Below are 21363 nucleotides of genomic sequence, written 5' to 3' on the forward strand. Positions count from 1 at the left end.
CTAAATAAGAATAGTTGCCAACGGCATCTGTTTTGGTATAGTTATGCCATGACAGAATTTAATTGTTAGAAATAAGTTTGAAAATCCTACTTAGGAATCTAAAACTCAAAGGTTAGAATATCGAAAGGTTATAGTTTAGTACAAAAGAAAGTAAGTTATAGAATATTGACAGATAAAAAGAGTTATGGAAGTAAAAATTCGAACAGTTGGTTCAAATATAACAAAGAAATGTTACGAATGTGAGGAAGACTATGGACTAGAATGGTCAGAGGACCAATGACTAGATAAATGATTCTAACATGACCTCAAGGGTCATTCAAGAAGGAACATGAACTGAAATATTAGACAGCACAATAGTAAGAGGAGATTGGTGTTATACAAACAAATTAAACGTTGTATTAGATTGTTAAAAGTCTTATACAAATTTGAGGAAAAGAACATTATACAATCGTATAGAAAGGAGAGAATAAACATATGACTATTGTAAGATGGCTATTGAGTAAAATTTCGTGGACGAAATTTATTTTAAGGGGGGGAGAATTGTAACACCCCTAAGTTCGGTAGAGTGCTCTCACTGCTTACGATCTTTGCCTGGACAGCTAGGATGCCTAGAACTACACTTCGATATGTGTGAGGAGACATAAAATAATGAAATACAAGAAAAGAAAATACAAGAAAAACAAAGGAAAAATAATAGCAAAGAAATGTAACCAAGTTAAGCGAGCCGAAAACCCTAGCGATGGGTGACCGCACCGGGAAGTCACGGCGTGTACCGTTGACTAGCCCTGGACTGCGGGGAACCCTGGAAAATATTTTTAGGACTCTAATAAATATTTATTGAAGTATAAATATCATTAGAAATATCAAAGAAAAATTAAATAATTAGTACAAAGAAAAGTGAGAAATCGAAAAACGGACAAAACCCGGTGTTACCGAAAAATCGGGAATGCAACCCGAACAGGGGCATTATGGTCATTTGACATCCCGAAGTGTCTTTTGACCTAAATGTCCATTAAAAATAAATAATATTACACTTAGAAAATAAAATGAAAAATTAATTTGGGGGTACCTAATATAAATAGCCAAAAGTGGAGTGAAAATTGTGTAATTAGCACTTAAATCTTATTAAATCATTTTTCTTAAGTAAGTGGTCCACTAATGAATAAACTAAACATGAAGTGGGGCAGGTGTAAGTCCATAATGCAGCTGAATTCTTCATCTTCTCCAATTCTCTCAACATTGCCGAATTGAAGAAGAAGAAAACCTCCATTAACGTTTTTCATTCAAGCTTGATCCACCCTTCCATTTCACCTTCAATCACTTAGGTTCCTACATGAAAGTTTGTCTACACATCATAAGGAAGAGCTTGATACCAAATTTAAGAAGTTTAATCAAGGTTTGGCAAGTTCTAACCATAAGGTAAGTTTACATTTTTGAAGATTTCTTTGTTAAACTTTGTGTACATGTTATGGGTGTTGGTATTGTGAAGGAAATTTATAAGTTTGAAGAGTTATTGAGATATCCATTTTTGGGCAGCCATGTAGTCATGTATTGATGAAGTATTTGTACATATATTTGATGAGAATTATGTTGGTTATGGTGATGTAATATCCTAGTAAATTATTCCATATATATATGGTCATTTTTACATTTGGATGGAAATTGATGAATTGTGGAATACTTTGGTGTTGAGGAAGTTTGCGGCAGCCTTGAGATTCTTGATTAAATGTATATGTTCATGAAAGTATTGGCAGAATATTGACCTTGAGAATTGATGGAGATGTGTATAGATTGATTGTGTAAGTATATGTAAAAATTTATAATGTTTAGGTGTATATGTGATTGTACTTAGAACTTGTAAATGTGAGTTTTAATTGGTGTATTGAGGATAATTGCAATCTGCCCAAAGTGACATTTAAGTGAAGTGGAATATGGTTTTGGTAATGAACCAAAACAGAAATGTTAAGGGGAAGTGGACATGTAGTAATGTAAGTGTGTAATTGATGTGTGTTAAGCAAGGTAACTAAGGGCAGTGTACATTTTAACCTATAACTTTAAATGTGTAACCTCAATTGGTATGAGACCAATTGGAGGTGGAACTAGGCACAAAATGTGCCAACTTTCATTGAGAAAGCATACCAAAATTCTGCTTGCAAGGTGACCCAAGAAAATGACCAATTCGGATTAGGTACAATTAGGACCTGAAAAATGACCAATTGGGTTCCAGTGAGTGTTTAGGCCATAACTCACTCAAAACAGGTCCAATTGACCTGAAATTTTAACCATGAATAGTTAATACCCATACCTACAAGTATTATGAAGACACCAAAACTCAGAAATGACCATAAGCAAGTCAAACAACTTGCACAAGTTCGGGTCCAAAAACTGGCCGAACCAGAGTTGACCAAATTGACCAAAAATTGACCTAATTTGATACCATTTGACCAGCAATAGTATAATGACCATAACTCGGTCTACTTAACTCAGAATGACCTAAAATTTTGCACCGCGGTCCATAAGACATAGATCTACAAGTTTGTAGTTTTGACCGAAACCTGAAAACCGAAGAAACTAGGTCGTCCGGCTAGGTCAAACTAGTATCCCGGAATCCAACAAGTTGCATTAAAATGCACTAAACGAGGAAATGAGTTTGGTAAAACGTACCAACCTAAAACCCTATCGAATGTGACATATTAATGACAATAAAACCTAATTTACCTAGAACGCATCGAGGGTCGGTATATTAGGTGATTAAGCAAATAATAGCTTTCAGTGAATTACTTATCGAACATTATCGTTAGAGATAAATTAATTTAGCACTGAAACACTTCAAATTGTGTTTCTCAGTTACCAAAGACTCAGGAAAAGGGAAGGAAACACTGAGTCCAGACCAGGAGACAAATATTAGAGGTTTGTGCACAACGGCTATTTCTTTTGAATTTTTCAATTGAAATGAATTATGACTATTGTACATTATTGTTTTAAATTGTGTTTGTGCACAACTAGTTTTCAACTGATTTTGTTTTGAATAATATTTCATATGATAAATTGTATGTTATTGTTTTAAATTATGTTTGTGCACAATATTTATTTCTTTTGAATTATTTTCAATTGAAATAAATTATGACTACTTGTATGTTATTGTTTTAAATTGTGGAAATGTACTTGAATGGATATTTATTGCTTGAAAAGCATTATAAATGATTTGAAACTGTGAGAAACTGTTTGAATGGTATTTGATGGATACTTATTGATTGAAAAGCACTGTAAATGGTTTTTGTGGAAATTGAAGTGAATTACGAATTGTGTTGCCATTTTGTGAATGAAATTATAACTTTGGAAATTTATTGGATTCTTCGGATCATTTGAATAAAATGTTTGGAATTGTTGTGATTCACAATTGGCATGACACTGTTACTATGTTCCTCCTCCATTAATAGGGCGAGTGTGATTATTCCTCCCTCTTTGACTTATCAGTCTGGGGTGAGTATGATTATGTTCCTCCCTCTTTGACTTGCTAGTCTGAGGTGAGTGTGGATGAGTGCTCATTATTCAGCTAGCTTCCTCCCTCATTGATTTCGATTATTGGGGTGAGTGTGTCTTGTCGTGGTGTACAACACGGCATGTGTGGAAAAATTGTGTCCTGGCTTAAATTGTGATATTGATCGGCAACACTGTGTTATTAAGTATTTTGATCAAATTGTGTATGAATTGGCAATACGGTATTCTTAAACTATTTGACTAAATTGTGTTATTATGAATTTTGATAAATTGTGAATTGGAGTTTAAATTCCTTATGACATTCATTGTCTTGAATTTAACTATGGTTTTATATATCCACTATTTATATGGTTTATGAATTGTGATTTAAAGTTGTATTTGGTTAATGTTGTGCACCACTGAGACATTGTCTCAGCGATAGCTTTTTATTGCTGTCGCAGGTAGACAGACAGACAGGGCAGCAGACTAGGCTGCTAGTACCTCCAGCGAGAGATTTTTCGGGTATAACGAGTATACCGCTTTTTGCATTTTGTACTGTAATGTATGACCACTGTATGTACATATTGTTTTGGTTTGAGCAGTTGTAAATTCAAATTGTAACTTGAGGTTGTAAAATAATTATGAGTTATTTTGACTTGTAAAAATTGTATTATATTTCCTATATCTCAGCTTTTGAAAAATTACTGTGGATTTGAGTTGAGAAATATGTTGTATTGAGAAAAATGTTGGAGTTGAGATTTGGAAAATAATTGAAGTGCTTTTTACAGGTTTTCTGAAGAACTGTTTTATCCAAAATACAGATGGCATTCTGCCAAAATTTTACAGAAATTCCAAATAATTCAAATGTGTTAGTTCTATCACTTCAGATCAAAAAGGTTTTTAACACCTGTAAATAGTACTCACCACTGTAAAAGAAGTAAGAAAAGTTTTTTTAAAATCCCTTGTAGTATATTTAATGGGTTATCAGTAGATGGAGTTGGTAATTCATTAGGTATACTACGGGATCATGTTATGCCTTACAGAGGGGTAGGGTGTGACAGCCCTAGTGATAATTTTGCATCATTTTCACATTTAATAGTCCATATATATATAATTCATATTTTATATTCCCAATTGTATTATGAATATATTATGAGGTCCATAATTGAAAATTAAATTCTTCCTAGCAATGTAGTTGAGATACAAACTTATTTATGTATTAATTTTAATTTCTCTTTTTCCTCATGATGAGAGCAAGTATTCATAATTCACCTTAATTTCTCTCATATACCACTTATTGGGTAGGATATTATTATTATTCTAATTACAATGAAACATAATTCCTCATGTTGACTTCATCTCATTTATACATTTTACAATTCACTTATGCTAATTACAATTTCATATTTCTAATTGTATTACTAATGTATCATGAATTCTATTTGTAACGGACATTTAAGCCCTAACTATCTATTCCTCATGATTTAGGTGAATTATCATTCATATTTCAAGTAATCTACGAATATTTCATGGATTTCAAATTTACCTAAATTTTTCTTAAATCCTAGTCACTCAAATTCACCATTCACAATTTACCTAGCACATCCTATATTAATAACTACAATGATTCTTATAGTTTGATTTTCTATTTCACGTAATTTAGTGGTTACTATTTATTTGACCATTTCCATTCAAAGGTTGACTTTTTGATTTATAATAAATTTGTTGAGCTAAAATTCACCAAGATACCACATTTTGCATTTTATTTTTGTTGGCATTGATTGCCAAAGTCAATTCCTAGCCTCCTAGGTTTTATTTCAATTTTTCAAAATTTGAGGTCCAAGTTTACTATTCCATTGGACCTTGCTACAATAGAATTTTGACAAAACTTTCTTCATGAAAGTTGTTCCTTTATGTGTCTTCTATAATTCCCTTTTTGAATCACTTAATTTGGAGTTTTGTAGCTCAAGTTATGGCCTAAAAACTATAACTAGCTGGATTGGTCTTGTCCAAAAATTCTGGGCAGAATTTGGTTCTGCCAGATTTAGTGTCCTAACTTGGGCAAGAAATTTCAATTAGTTAGGTTCAACATTTAAGTTTGTGTTCTTCATAAAAGTTGTTCTAAATTGTCTAAGCTTTCCATTGATATAAATTTTAAGTCAATTGGACATTTCTACTGTGAGTTATGGCCAAATGAACAGAATTCATTTGGTCATTTTCCAGGGACAGCTTATTGGTCACCCAGATTGGGGCAGTTTCTATGTCATTCTAACTTGGTTTTCTGGGCAGGCTTTCTTCATGAAAGTTGTGTCATTATGTGTCTAGTTTCATCTCCAATTGGCCTTGCACCAATTGGACTTGCACAATTCTACTTATGGCCTAAAAACCACACTAGACTCAAGGTTCAGAAAATCCTACACAAACACAACACCACCCTCCCTTAACTCATTTGGTATCTTTTCAACATATTTCAACAATCATACATCCCAATAGCAATAATATTTTCTTAATTGTAATAAATAAGACATAGATAATAAAATTCTCAAATGTATCAAACCCTAACCAAATTTGTCAAACTTCAAAATTAAATGAAGTTCATAGCACTAACCTTGTCTTCAAGCTCTCCTTAGCCTAAATCAACCCTCAAATCCACCAAATCTTCACTCCCCTCATGGAACCACCTTGGCTGAAATTCCTCTTGCCCTAAACTCTTAATTTCTTTTGGTTTTCTTGAGTGCTCTCTACTAGTTAGGCTTTAGTTTAGGGTGGGATATAGTTTTTCTAAGGAATTTTTGGTTGAGACTTAGGGTTTTAAGCTTTGAGTAAGAGTATCAATGGAAGAAATTAAAAAAAAAATAGTGAGAGAGAGCAATGGACGGGAAGATGAAGAATGGGAAGACGGAATTTTCTTTTCAATTATTGATTTATATATTAATTTAATGCCCAATGGCAAATTTGTAAATATTGTTAGATGGCACTTTAGCAATTAAATTGAAATTCCTAATCATTTTGGTTTGACTAATTAAATAATTATATTTAATTTTTATAATTTCAATTAATTAAACTAATTTAGCTTTGTTAACTTAATAAATTTCATTTTTGGTCAATGTGGGACTTCCAAATTTCATTGACCGAATTTTTAGTCTTACCAGGTTTTCAGTTCGCCTTTTTCTTTAGTACCTGATAAGTCTTTCTTTTACTCATTTTTTTAATTAAATTTTCATCAATATTTGTTCACATTTTAAGTCATATAATTCACCTACTTAAATTGACAAGTCGGTCAAAAATCGTCTCTGAAGGCGAAATGACCAAAATACCCTTCGTTTTGCTTAATGAGCCAAAACTATCTGTACCGATCTTAAAAATTCTCCTAACCTTTTTTTAGCATTCTAATGCTACCTAGGGTGCCGTAACTCTTCTCTGGCATCCCAGAAATTATTTCACGGGATTTTCCTTGGGTTTAGGGTTACTAGCTATGAAGACAGCAACTTCCCGTTAGGGTCACCCATCACCGGGACACCGGCTCATTTAACTTTGTTGTATATCATTTTTAAATTTTTTTTTTTAAAATTTTCTTAGACTTATTTGAATTATTTATGACTCCTCACTCTAGTCTAAATACAATTCTAGGCATTCTAACTGTCCGGTTAGACATTGGTCACCGGAATAGTCGAATGCACGGACTAGCTAAAGTGAGGGTGTTATAAGGTGGATCTTCTAAAGCTAAAGTTGATTCAGGTTCCCAAAGTGAGATAATGAGTGAGCTTCAAGGGCTAAGAACATTTATTAATGAGAAATTCAGTACATCAAATCAGTCTATTGAACTTTTGAGAAAATTTGTGGATATTGTTGATTACAAAGTAAATCATTTACTTACTCAAAATGAGGAGTTAAAGAAATAGATTGTAGATCTTAAGCAGGCACAGGAAACTAATTTTGCAACTAGAGTTGAGACTGATGTACCTGCAGGTGACCCTTCTAATCATGATGATCATGTTTTTTATCATGGTAATGTTGAGTGTGGAGGTACTGGGCTTATTGAGTCTACTGCTGCCGTAGAGCATGAAAAGGAATAAATTTTAGAATCTACAGTTGAGCCTACTGTTGAGCATGACAGTGAACAAATTTCAGAACCTGCAGTTGAGCCTACTGTTGAATTTGAGAGTGAACAAATTGTGGAACCTATAGTTAAGTCTACACAAAAGAAGGAAGACTCTCTAAAGGATTAGCAGGAGAGTGCTCCACCTAAACCTTCTGCAACTGAAGCTTCTCAGGCTAAGAAGAGAAAAAAAAGAGTTAAGTCTATAGTGTCCAATCCATATCAAACTCTAGCTGCTGCCCTTCAAAGCCCATCTGATAAGGATGAGTCACAGAAGCATGCCCCTTTGGCTGACCTAGCTTCTCAGCCACCTGATGCTAAACCCTCCAAGAAGAAGATGGTGCCTTCCAAAGCTATTCGAAAGAGCAAAAGGCTTAATGTTTAGAAAATGATTTGCTTTTTTAGTTTACTAATAAGTTTACTACTGTTGTTGAATGGTTTTTCAGTTTGCTACTGTTTACCTTACTGATTTTTAATTTGTGCTTACTTGGTTCTTTCTGGATTAATATCTCCTGTTTCCTTTTTGGATTATGACAAAAAGGGGGAGAATGGATGTGTGCTTTTTTTTTTTGGGAGAATGGATGTGTGGAGAATGGATGTGTACTTTATATTTTGAAAATCGATGTATGCTTATGTTTTAGAAGTGTATATGCAAACTATTGTGGCTTATGTGTGCAAACTATTAAGTTTGACTTTTTGCATATTGAAACTGTGGATATCTCATGAATATTTCTTGTAGCATAAATTCAGGGGAAGTTTTGTATAGCTATTAATACTTTTACTTTTTAAACTTGTGTGCATACAATTAGGGGGAGTAATTTCCGCATACTAACATGCTTGGTTATACATAAACTTACGCACACTTTTATTTATTCTTGATTGATGATTCAATTGATTTTTTTCATCATCAAAAAGGGGGAGATTGTTGACCTCGTGTAGCTCAAAATAAGCATTGATTTTAATGATAACAAAATTCAAATAAAATCTATCTAACTCAATTTTAAGTGATGCGTAGATTCTTTCTCTTACTCATGAAGAATCTTTGAGGTTGCATCTAAAGAAAAATAGCACTCAAAGGCATCTCAAGATGAATCCAAGTTGAGAAAGAATAAGATTATGAGAGCTAAGACTCAAAGTGAATGTATGAAAGTCATAGAGTTAGGAATTGAGTCTTAGGACTTGTGTAAAAATAATATATGAAAGTTTTAGTCAAATGGAGCTCAAAATTAAATATTTTCTTTTAATTATTTTATAAAATTTTCTCTCATCATGACCTTGGGCATTGCTATTGGAATATATATTTTTTTAAGGTCTAAATTAGATTTTTAAAGATTATAATTTGAAAGAGGCATCTGGTAAATTAGTTTGCTAACTTGTTTGCTAAAATATTAGTTGCTAATGTGTTTGCTAAAACATTAGTTTGCTAATTATTTTACTACTGTCGCCAAAAATATCATTAGTTTGCTAAATAATTAGAGTTGCTCAACTTCGTACAAAAAGACAAAATAACAATTATTTTGCCTAGAACAGAGTGTATAACGTTCCAAAAAGGTTTCAAACAGTTTTAAATGATTTAAGACTATAGATACACCTTCTTTATTTCATCTTACACTTGATGAAAGATTACAATTGCACTCCAATCTTGATTTTTCATTTATTGCTTTCATTTAAGAGCTTTAAAGTTGTCACACCCTACTCCTCTATAAGATGTAACATGATCCCGTGATACACCTAATGAATTACTGTACTTTGCCTACAGATAACCCATTAGATATACTACAAGGGATTTTAAAACAATTTTCATGAAATTTAAATCATTGATTAAAATTTGGTGTTATAAATTTTTTTTCAAAATTTCGGCAAAGTGCCGGCTGTATTTTGAGAAAACTGTTCTTCAAACCTGAAAAGGAAAACACCCCCAATATGTTTTCTCAAATACAACTCCAATAAACTTCATTTCATCTCACAACTCAATCTCAATAATCAAATCATTTCATTTTCAAACCAACCTCATCATAAAAGAAACATTTCATTAATTATAAGACTCAAAAATTAATATTACAAAACTATACAAGTAAATGAAATCTCAAATTTACATTTACAATAATTTACATTTAATTACATACCAAAATATTTTACAAGAGTTTTTATACAACTGCTCAAATAATTTACATACATATTATACATACATACATCAAAACCTATGTACATGGGTAAACCTGGAGCTGATCTGAATGTCTCTTCAAAGAAGCTTACTCAATTGCTCTATGCTCTTTTTACCTGCGATAGCATACAAAGCTATCGCTGCGTGGTGAACTCAGTGGTGCACAACTATAATTTAAGACATAGTACAATATACCTTAACAAAAACTACAGCAAATAATTTGAAAATCTGGATACTCATCAAATTCCACAACTCAAAATATTCATTGCCAATAATATAAATCATTTGTATAAAATGACTTTGATCCCGAAATTCAATTTATCAAATCATAACAAACCATTTAAGGTAATTCCAACAAAATCAATTATACATAAATTATAATTGAAATCACAATTCTTTACTATTCAAAAACATTCTTTATCTTGAAAACCATTCTTTATCTCAAAAATCATTCTTTATCTCATTAACTATGCAAGACTAATCCGAAAGGGCCATCTTCGGGGTGATTCTAACTCCCTATGGTCGGGGAGGTCGAATCGAATTCTAACTCCCTATGGTCGGGGAGGTCGAATCATTGTGCACAGTACACACCACAATAATGAATCTTCCGAAAGGGCCATAACAAATAAGAACTTAGATCTAACCTCTAATAAGAGGAGAATCTAAGCCTGTGCACGTATCATGGTAATCAAAACACAACTAACTCTATTTTCTTCTCAACAAATGAGAAAGACGGGTAATAATCTAATCAAGCATCTATAGTGAGATATAAAACAATATCACAATCCTTTTAGTGAGCATAAATCACAATACAATTCAATTCAAAGTCAATTCCAATATCCAATAATTTTTATGCTCATCACAATTCAAATCATAAATTTGCATTTTTCCATGCAAATTGTCCATCACAATTCAAAACATGTTCTATCACAATTTTCCAAAACATAATTTATTCAATTCACAACAATGCTTAATACTTGTGGAAATACCATTTCACAAAGCTAAATTCATACATACTATAACAATTTTCAATAATCATTGAATTAAATCCAATGCTTGTTAAACATAATACATAAGAAAAATATGTCATTTAATCATATGAAATATTCAGAACAAAATCAGTTAAAAACTAGTTGTGTACAAATCTCTGATAAATGCCTCTTGGCTCTGACTCAGTGTTTCCTTCCCCTTCCCTGAGTCTTTGCTAACTGAAACACACAATTTAAAGTGTTTCAGTACTCATTTAAACCGTCTCTAACAATAAGGCTTAATAATTAATTTATTGAATTCTATTATTTTCCTTAGTCAACCTAAAATGTTGACCCTCGATGCACTCTAGGTGAATTAGGTTTAATGTTACTAATATGTCACATTTAATATCCTTTTGGTATTGGTACATGTTACCAAATTCATTTTCATGTATATTGCATTTTATTGTAATTTGCCAGATTTCGGTATACTAATTTGACCTAACCGGATGACCTAGTTCCCTTAGTTTTTGGGTTTCAGTCCAAACTAAAAACTTGTAGGTCTATGTCTTATTGAACACGAGGCAAAATTTCAGGTCATTCTGAGTTGTGTAGACCAAGTTATGGTCAATTTACCAATGCTGGACAGAATGCACTAAATTGGTAGGCTTAGGTCATTTTTAGGTCACTTTTGGTTCGGCCAGTTTTTGTACCTGAACTTGTGCAAGCTAGTTGGCTTGGTTCTGGCCATTTCTGGGCTTTGGTGTCTTCATAAGAGTTGTAGATATATGTCTCAAATATTCATGGTAAAAATTTTAGGTCAATTGGACCTGTTTTGAGTGAGTTATGGCCAAAACACTAACTGCTGCCTAAATGGTCAATTTTCAGGCTTTCAAGTCACTAATCCGGATTTGGTCATTTTTCAAGTCACCTTCTAGGCAGAATTTTGGTAAGCTTCCTTCATGGAAGTTGGCACATTTTGTGCCTAGTTTCACCTTCAATTGGTCTCATACCAATTGGAGTCACACACTTAAGGTTCTAAGCTAAAACACACATTGCCCTGCTACACACTCTTCATCACATACCAAAGGACACATTCAACACTTACCAAGTTACACATCCATGCCAATTCTGGTTTGTACCATAACATTAACACACTTTACTTCACATTTTTGGTCATTTTGGCAGCTTGTAACCACTCTCAACATACACACTATAATACAAAATTTTCCAAAGTCCCATTTACAACAATTAAAGTCCCATTTACAACAATTCAACTGCATGAACATACTTCATTTTCATGTCCAATTTCAAACAATTATTTATATACACATGCTGCCATCAATGACAACATAATTCAACAATATTTCATGAACTCAAACACTTCAATCATCTTCATGAGGCTGCCACAAATTTACACATACCCATCAATTGCCATTTTTACTTTTTAAGCTTCCAAATCATACCTTACACATGGAATTCAAGTACAATATAATCAAACATTGTAACACCCCTAAGTTCGGTAGTGCGTTCTACTGCTCCGGTGACCAGTGCTGTCCGGACAGCTAGGATGCCTAGAACTACACTTCAATATGAGTGAGGAGACATAAAATAATGAAATACAAGAAAAGAAAATGCAAGAAAAACAAAGGAAAAATCATAGCAAAGAAATGTAACCAAGTTAAGCGAGCCGGGAACCCTAGCGATGGGTGACCGCACCGGGAAGCCACGGCGTGGACCGTTGACTAGCTCGGATCATGCGGGGAACCCTGGAAAACATTTTTAGGACTTAAATAGACCCTTGTTGAAGAATAAATATCATTAGAAAGATCAAAGAAAAATTAAATAATTAGTACAAAGAAAAGTGAGAAATCGAAAAACAGACAAAATACGGTGTTACCGAAAAATCGAACGAATCTTAACAGGGCATTATGGTCATTTGACATCCTGAAGTGTCTTTTGACCTAAATGTCCATTAAAAATAAATAATATTACACTTAGAAAATGAAATGAAAAATTAATTTGGTGGTACCTAAAGTAAATAGCTAAAATCATGGGTTAATGTGGGATTAAGTGAAAGTTTAACTTATAATATGATTTAATTTTTTAGTGGACCACTAAGGGAATTAATTAAACACATAGTGGGACATGTGTACACTTAATATGCAGCTGAAACTCCATCTTCTCCACATGAATTCAACATTGCCGTGAATGAAGGTGAGAGGAAACTCCATAGCCATTTTTCATGCAAGCTTTCTTAACTCTCCATTTTCAACTCCAACCTCTTAGGTTTCTTCATTAAACTTTGTCTACACATCACAAGGAAGATATTGATACCAATTTTGAGAAGTTTGGTGAAGGTTTAGCAAGTTACAATCAAAGGTAAGTTTACATTTTTTGAGAATTCCTTTGTTAAGTTTTGTGTGCATGTTGTGGGTGTTGGTTTGGTGAAAGAAAATTTTGAGTTGAAGAGTTATTGTTGTTTTCATTTTGGACAGCCATGAGTCACGTTTTTGATGAGATATTTGTGCATATAATTGATGAGAAATAATGTTGATCATGGTGATATAGTAACCTAGTGAATTATTTCATGTTTATATGGTGATTTATGCACTTGGATGGGAATTGGTAACTTGGACGGCACTTTGATGTTGAAGAAGATTTGCAGCAGCTTGGGAACACTTGAGTAATTGTATGTATTGAAGGAAGTATGGGCAGAATATTGACCTAGAAGGATTGATGATATGTATGTAGATTGATATTGAAAAGTGTATGTAAGATTTGTAATGGTTAGGTGTGTATGTAATGGTACTTAGAAATTGTAAAAGTGAATTATACTTGGTGTGTTGAGGGTAATGGTAATCTGCCCAAAATAATGTTAATGTAAAGTAGAAAATGCTTTTGGTAATGTACCAAAACAGATTGGTAGGGTATGGAAGTAAACTTTGCAAGGTAAATATGTGTTTGAAGTGGGGTGTGAAAGGCATAGTGAGGGCAGTGTACATTTTAGCCTATAACCTTAAATGTGTAACCTCAATTGGTATGAGACCAATTGGAGGTGAAACTAGTCACAAAATGTGCCAACTTTCATTGAGAAAACATACCAAAATTCTGCTTGCAAGGTGACCTAAGAAAATGACCAATTCGGATTAGGTGCAATTAGGACCTGAAAAATGACCAATTGGGCAGCAGTGAGTGTTTAGGCCATAACTCACTCAAACCAGGTCCAATTGACCTGAAATTTTGACCAAGAATAGTTAAGACCCATACCTACAAGTCTTATGAAGACACCAAAGCCCAGAAATGACCATAAGCAAGTCAAACAACTTGCACAAGTTCGGGTCCAAAAACTGGCCGAACCAGAGTTGACCAAATTGACCTAAAATTGACCTAAAATGGTACCATTTGACCAGCAATAGTATAATGACCATAACTTGGTCTACTTAACTAGGATTGACCTGAAATTTTGCCCCGCGTACAATAAGACCTAGATCTACAAGTTTTTAGTTTCGACCGAGACCCGAAAACCGAGGAAACTAGATCGTCCGGTTAGGTCAAACCAGTATCCCAGAATCCAGCAATTTGCACTAAAATGCACTAAACAAGGAAATGACTTTGGTAAAACGTACCAAACCTAAAACCCTATCGAATGTGACATATTAACGACACTAAGACCTAATTTACCTAAAACGCAATGAGGGTTGGTATATTAGGTGATTAAGTGAATAATTGAGTTCAGTGCATTATCTACCAAACACCATCGATAGAGACAGTTTAATTTAGCACTGAAACACTTCAAATTGTGTTTCTCAGTTAACAAGGACTCAGCAAAAGGGAAGGAAACACTGAGTCCAGATCAGGGAGACAGTCATCAGAGGTTTGTGCACAACTAGTTTTTAACTGATTTTACTTTGAATATTTCATATGATTAAATGACATATTTTCTTATGTATTATGTTTAACAAGCATTGGATTTAATTCAATGATTATTGAAAATTGTTATAGTATGTATGAATTCAGCTTTGTGAAATGGTATTTCCACAAGTATTAAGCATTGTTATGGATTGAATAAATTATGTTTTAGAAAATTGTGATAGAATATGTTTTGAATTGTGATGGCAATTTTCATGGAAAAATGCAATTGTATGATTTGAATTGTGATGAGCATAAAACTTTATTGGATATTGAAATTGACTTTGAATCGAATTGTATTGTGATTTATGCTCACTAAATGGATTGTGATATGGTTTTATATCTCACTATAGATGCTTGACTAGGTTATTACCCGTCTCTCTCATTTGTTGAGAAGACAATGGAGTTAGTTGTGTTTTGATTACCATGGTACGTGCACAGGCTTAGATTTTCCTCTGATTTGAGGTTAGATCTAAGTTTATTTTATCGTTATGGCCCTTGCGGAAGATTCATTATTGTGATGGTACTGTGCACGATGATTCGACCTCCCCGACCATAGGGAGTTAGAATCTGATTCGACCTCCCCGACCATAGGGAGTTAGAATCACATCGAATATGGCCCTTTCGGATTTGTCTTGCATAGTAGTGAGATAAAGATTGATTTTTGAGATACAACATGGTTTTTGAGATAAAGATTGATTTTTGAGATACAACATGGTTTTTGAGATATATAATGACTTTTGAGATACAATATGATTTTTGAGATACATAATGATTTTTGAGATACAGAATGGCTTTTGAATGGTAAGGAATGGTGATTTCAATTATGGTTTATGTATAATTGATTTTGTTGGAATTACTTAAATGGATAGTCAAGATTTGATAAATTGAATTTTGTGCTCCAAGTCATTTATACAAATGATTTACATTATTGGCAATGAATATTTTGAGTTGTGAAATTTGATCGATTCGATTCTCAAATTATTTATCAGAAATTTTGTCAATGTATATTGTACTATGTTTTAAATTATAGTTGTGCACCATCGAGTTCACCACTCAATGATAGCTTTGTATCTTGTCGCAGTAAGAAGAGCATAGAGCAAGAAGTAAATTTCCTTGAAGATATATTCAGATCACCTGTGTATATCATAGGTATACCCATGTACATAGGTTTTGATGTATGCATGTAATAATATGTATGTAAATTATTTGAGCAGTTGTATAAAAACTCTTGTAAAACATTTTGGTATGTAATTAAATGTAAATTATTGTAAATGTAAATTTGAGATTTCATTTACTTGAATAGTTTTGTATTATATTTCCTTTATCTCAGTCTTTGAAAAATTACTGTGGATTTGAGTTGAGAAAAATGTTGTGTTGAGAAATGTATTGGAGTTGAGATTTGGAAAATTATTGAAGTGCCTTTTTACAGGTTTTCTGAAGAACTGTTTTATCCAAAATACAGATGGCACTCTGCCAAAATTTTTACAGAAATTTCTAATGGTCCAAATGAGTTAGTGGTTTCACTTCAGTTCACCAAAGTTTTTAACACTTGTAAATAGTGCTCACCACTATAAAAGAAGTAAGAAAAGTTTTAAAATCCCTTGTAGTGTATTTAATGGGTTATCAGTAGACGGAGTTGGTAATTCATTAGGTATACTACGGGATCATGTTATGCCTTACAGAGGGGTAGGGTGTGACAAACATTTAAATCATCATTCAAACCACTATTTACATGCAAGAACAAGCTGTTCATAGTGAAGTTCCATGGCTGCCAAAATGTACATCTCCATTAAAACATCAAACTTTAAAAATTCTTCCACAAATCAACTACCCACAACCTTGGTTACACTTTTAATGAAACAAGAATTGAAAACACTCACTTACCACTTTTGAAGCTTGACTAAAACCTCACCAAACCTCCTTAAAATTACTACCAATATGCTACCCAAGGTGTGTAGGCAAGGATTAATGAAGAAATTTGGGTGGAAATAGGCTTGATGATGATTGCATGAAGCTTCCTTCCATGGCCGGCTATGGAGTTTTCATGGAGAAGAAAAATGAATTCGGTAAAGTGAAATTAAAGAGATGAAGATGATGAAATATGGCTGTCCACTTTGTCTCATATGCTTATATATGTCCCACTAAGGTCCACTAATTTTAAAATAATAATAATTTAATTAAACTTTTAATTATCCCAAACTTTATCCCTTTAATTTCCCTTAATTACATTTCATTCCAATTTCATTTTTCATGAAATTTTCAAATTTTAATACCACTTTATTTTCATGGACATTTAGGTCAAAAGTCAACTCTAGGTGTTAAATGACCAAAATGCCCCTCTTCGGGTTATATTTCTGATTTTTCAGTAACACCGAATTTTATCGTTTTCTCGATTTCTCATTTTTCTTTGTACTAATTATTTAATTTTTCTTTGATATTTCTAATGATATTTATACTACAATAGATGTTCATTTAAGTCCTAAAAATATTTTTCAGGGTTCCCCGCAGTCTAGGGTTAGTCAACGGTACACGCCGCAACTTTTCAGTACGGTCACCCATCGCTATGGTTCTCGGCTCGTTTAACTTGGTTACATTTCATTGCTATTATTTTTCCTTTGTTTTTTCTTGTATTTTCTTTTCTTATATTTCATTATTTTATGTCTTCTCACCCATATCTAAGTGTAGTTCTAGGCATCCTAGCTGTCTGGACAGACACTGTCACCGGAACAATAGAATGTACTACCGAACATAGGGGTGTTACAAAAGTGTTTAAGCTACCACTGACAAATCAACTCATCTCTTCTTTATAGTTTGATTTTTATTGAGTGAGAGTGAGTGTTAAAACATTAAATTGCATTCAAGAGAGGTTATACAAGCACCTATTGAAGCTTAAGAGTGTGAGTTCTTGAGATAGCACTTGTCTAAGGGTTCAAGCTACCTTGGTAAAAGCTTGGTGTTGAAAAAGTTATAAAGGGCTTTTTAGTCTCTTGCCTTTAAAAGAGCAAAGAGTGTAGAGAAGACTCAAAGAAGGTTCTTTGAGAGAGTGGATGTAGGCTAGTTAAGCCGAACCACTATAAAAATCATTGTGTTTGACTTCTCTAACCTTAATCTCTTTACTTCTATGTAATTTAATTTCTATGCATGATATTGAATTTTGATTGAATAGACTGAGTTGATACACTTAAAGATATATTGAGTAGGTTGAGAAATTAGTTAAATATTTTGTGATACATGGAATGTCAAAAATTACTATAAATATTGATTGAAGCTTGAATTGCAATTTAGGAACACATTCTTGAAACACATATCACTTTCTCTATATATAAAGGAGCACCTAGTTGAACAAAGCCACAATTTTTCATTAGGCTATAAGCATGGGCCGAAAAATTGGTAAAGTCCAATTCACCCCCCTCTTGGACTATCTTGGGACAACAAAGACCAAATGTTCCCACTTAGTAGATGTAATCATTACCATGCAAACATACTGAAACCTCTAATCTCGTGGGAACTCATGCTATATCTCTAGCTCATGTTAAGGTAAGCGAGTCACTAACTCTAGTTATCGTCTAAAATACAACCTTTAATACTCCATCTCAAGGGCATCAAACCTTAACTAGGAGTTTCCTAACTCCTCTGTAGAAACAGAGTGCTATTATAGCGCAACTATACCAAAATAAAAACTATCTACAAGTCTCATCATAGAACAATATGGGATGCACACAACTCTATACAATAATGCCATGTCGATACTATAATATGCAACTTATAGCACAATCAACGAGAGCATTGCATAATTTACTATGGTACAGACTATCATCTTTACACTTTTCACCTATATATAACCCAAATGGAAAACCATATCCGTAGGACACTCTACTAATACCATAAACTTGCTTTAATTGGGCAGTCCACTAATAGCTGTCATAGTGGTACTCAAGCCCTTACTTAAGATGATATATTGACATAACTCATTCCAATGTATTCATGCCTTGCGCTAAATCCACATGTCTCTACTCTAACTAATCACATCATTCCTTGTGATACAAAATTTTAGGGCATACCTCAATACGTTTGCTAACCCAATTTCATCTCACTTTATACTTCATGAGAACCCAAGACACTAGACAATGCCAAAACATGATACCTAGGGAATAATGCTGATGTTAGTAGCAAAAAATTACAAAACAGGCGAAATAGAACCCTATACTCTGCATGTGACAATCCTAGGTACATAATTTCCTATCTAGAGCCTAAGCTCTAATACTAAATTTATCACAACCTAATTTGTTGGCCGGATCGACACTAGGACTTGAGTTGACATAAGGCCCCCAAAGCCTATAGTAAGCTTAAGTAGTTTACAACCCAACAACAAAGCCTAAAAAGGGTGGCCCAAAATCGTGAAAATGAACAGACAAAGTCCAGCCATAAAGTAAACAATCCAACAAGGAGAAAACTCACCCAACCTGCAACACAAATAAAATCACAGTTAGGGATCTCAGTTAGGGATGTCAACAAGTAGAGTACTCACGAATTTTAAGATATCAGAACCCCAACCCATATAATATATGTGCTACCTGAACTTGTTCCCAACCTGAATAAAATATACTTTATACTACCCGAACCCATCTCCAATCCGATTACTAATACCCACATACTACCTAAACCCAACTGAACCCGTTATTTTTTATGCATTTTTGCTGGAAAAATAGAAAAGAATATCTAACTCAAACTCGAAAATTGCAAATTCAGTCAATAAGTAACATAATACTAAATATTAACCAAAGTTTTCATAATTCAAACAAGCATAATACGTAAAACATGAGAAAAATATCATCACATTACATGCTAAATGATAATAAATTAAATAAAAAATTATAAAAACAAGAGGTTCAAAAATACAACACTTTTAAAACAATTTATACAACTCATAGAAACAAAATCTTAGAACTTCAAAATCTCAAGACTTGATGAAAATTCCTTCAATACCTTCAAAAATAAATTATAAAAGAAGATTTAGAAATACACTTTATAAAACAATACATATTATAATATTAACAATTATGCACAAAAACTTAAAAAAAGAGACATACTCATATTGAAATTGTAAAATACATGCTTCAACCCATATCTTCCTTGACATCACATAAACAACTTGCTTCCTCTGTTAAACAAGAAGATAAAACATTATTGAACATTGGTTAGTTTTACATTTAAAGTAAAAAATATAAAAATTAAAAGAGTCGACAAATGTGATAGTTACCTTCAATTTTAGCCCATAACCAATCTTGTGAGCACATCAATGCTTCTAAAGTATCCTCACGTAGCCTACTTCGATGAATACTAACAACTCTACCACTAGTACTAAAAGTAAACTCAAATGCAATTATAGACACTAGCACAACTAAGAAATCTCTAGTTGTAGTGTAACACCCCTCACCCGTCTACAGTGTAGCCGAGCACGGCATGCCGGAGCACCTGATCTTATCTGATTTCATTATAGTTCTAGATTTACTTGTTCAAAAACTTTATCTGAGGTTTAGGCTATTTTTTCTTTTATCAAAATCTGACTAATTTGGAAAATTCAAAAATTTCAATGATAATCCAGCAGAGTGTCAGCGAATTTGGACTAACAGCTTCTTCCGAACTCGCCAAAAACAATTTAAATATATACTCAAATTCACAACTCGTAATCGTCTCAAAATTTTTCATACTCAATCTCAATCGTAATCATCATGATCGATACTTAACTCATATATCAAAATTCTTACATTTTATTATTTTGCATAATTTGCCAACTAAGTACATAAATTTATCAAGTACGTAATATACAAATAAAATTACGATTACTAATTCACATTACAATAATAGCAGAATTATAATGTACAGATTATAAAACATGCTTAAAATGAGCCCTATCTACATGCATTCCGAGGAGGTGACAACCTTCAATTCTTCTCGACACTTCGCAGATCCAGACTCCAAAAATCTCAATGATACCACTGGTTTTACCTTTCAAGACTGCATGAGGAAGCAATTCCATCGCGCTAAGCATTTCTGCTTAGTGGTGCAATAGTATAACAAGAAATAATATATACAAATAAAGAAAGAAATAAATCATAATTTGGATACTTAAGAATCAATTTAATTTGGTATGGTATTTCTAGTATCAACGGTCTTATATACTAGTTTGTTTCTCTTTGGAAGTGCTTAGTTTATAACTTTTCAGTAATACTATCCAGTATACAAATTATTCTAACTGTATTGTATTTCAAGTCTCTACAGTTCTGCCATTTATATTTTTGTTATGTTTCTTTTGCTAATTTCCTTTACTCATTCATTCAATACTTAATTTAATTGTACTGAAATTTCATTATACTTAACTTAAATTAGCTTCTTGAATTGAATAATGTTTTAAATGACTGCCCATATAGCCTATACATTGACCAGACTGGATAAACGGATATACTAGCACTGGGTACCTAGTACCTCGGGCCGTCACACCATTGGTCACAAAGTGTCTCCCGGTGTGCAAATAATGTGGCTAAAAAGCCATATAATCAATCAGGCATTAAGCCGAGTATAATAACACAAACTGTATAGCCATAGGCTATTAAAATCATAGTATGGCATAATAAGCCATAGAACACAGTATGATGTAAAGTCATTTACAGAACAGCTGTCAGAATCCTATTGGCATGCCAACCTATCCAAACTAGTCAACTAGGCAAATTAGGGCA

Source organism: Hevea brasiliensis, chromosome 6, assembly GCF_030052815.1.
Source record: "Hevea brasiliensis isolate MT/VB/25A 57/8 chromosome 6, ASM3005281v1, whole genome shotgun sequence".
Taxonomy (NCBI): domain Eukaryota; kingdom Viridiplantae; phylum Streptophyta; class Magnoliopsida; order Malpighiales; family Euphorbiaceae; genus Hevea; species Hevea brasiliensis.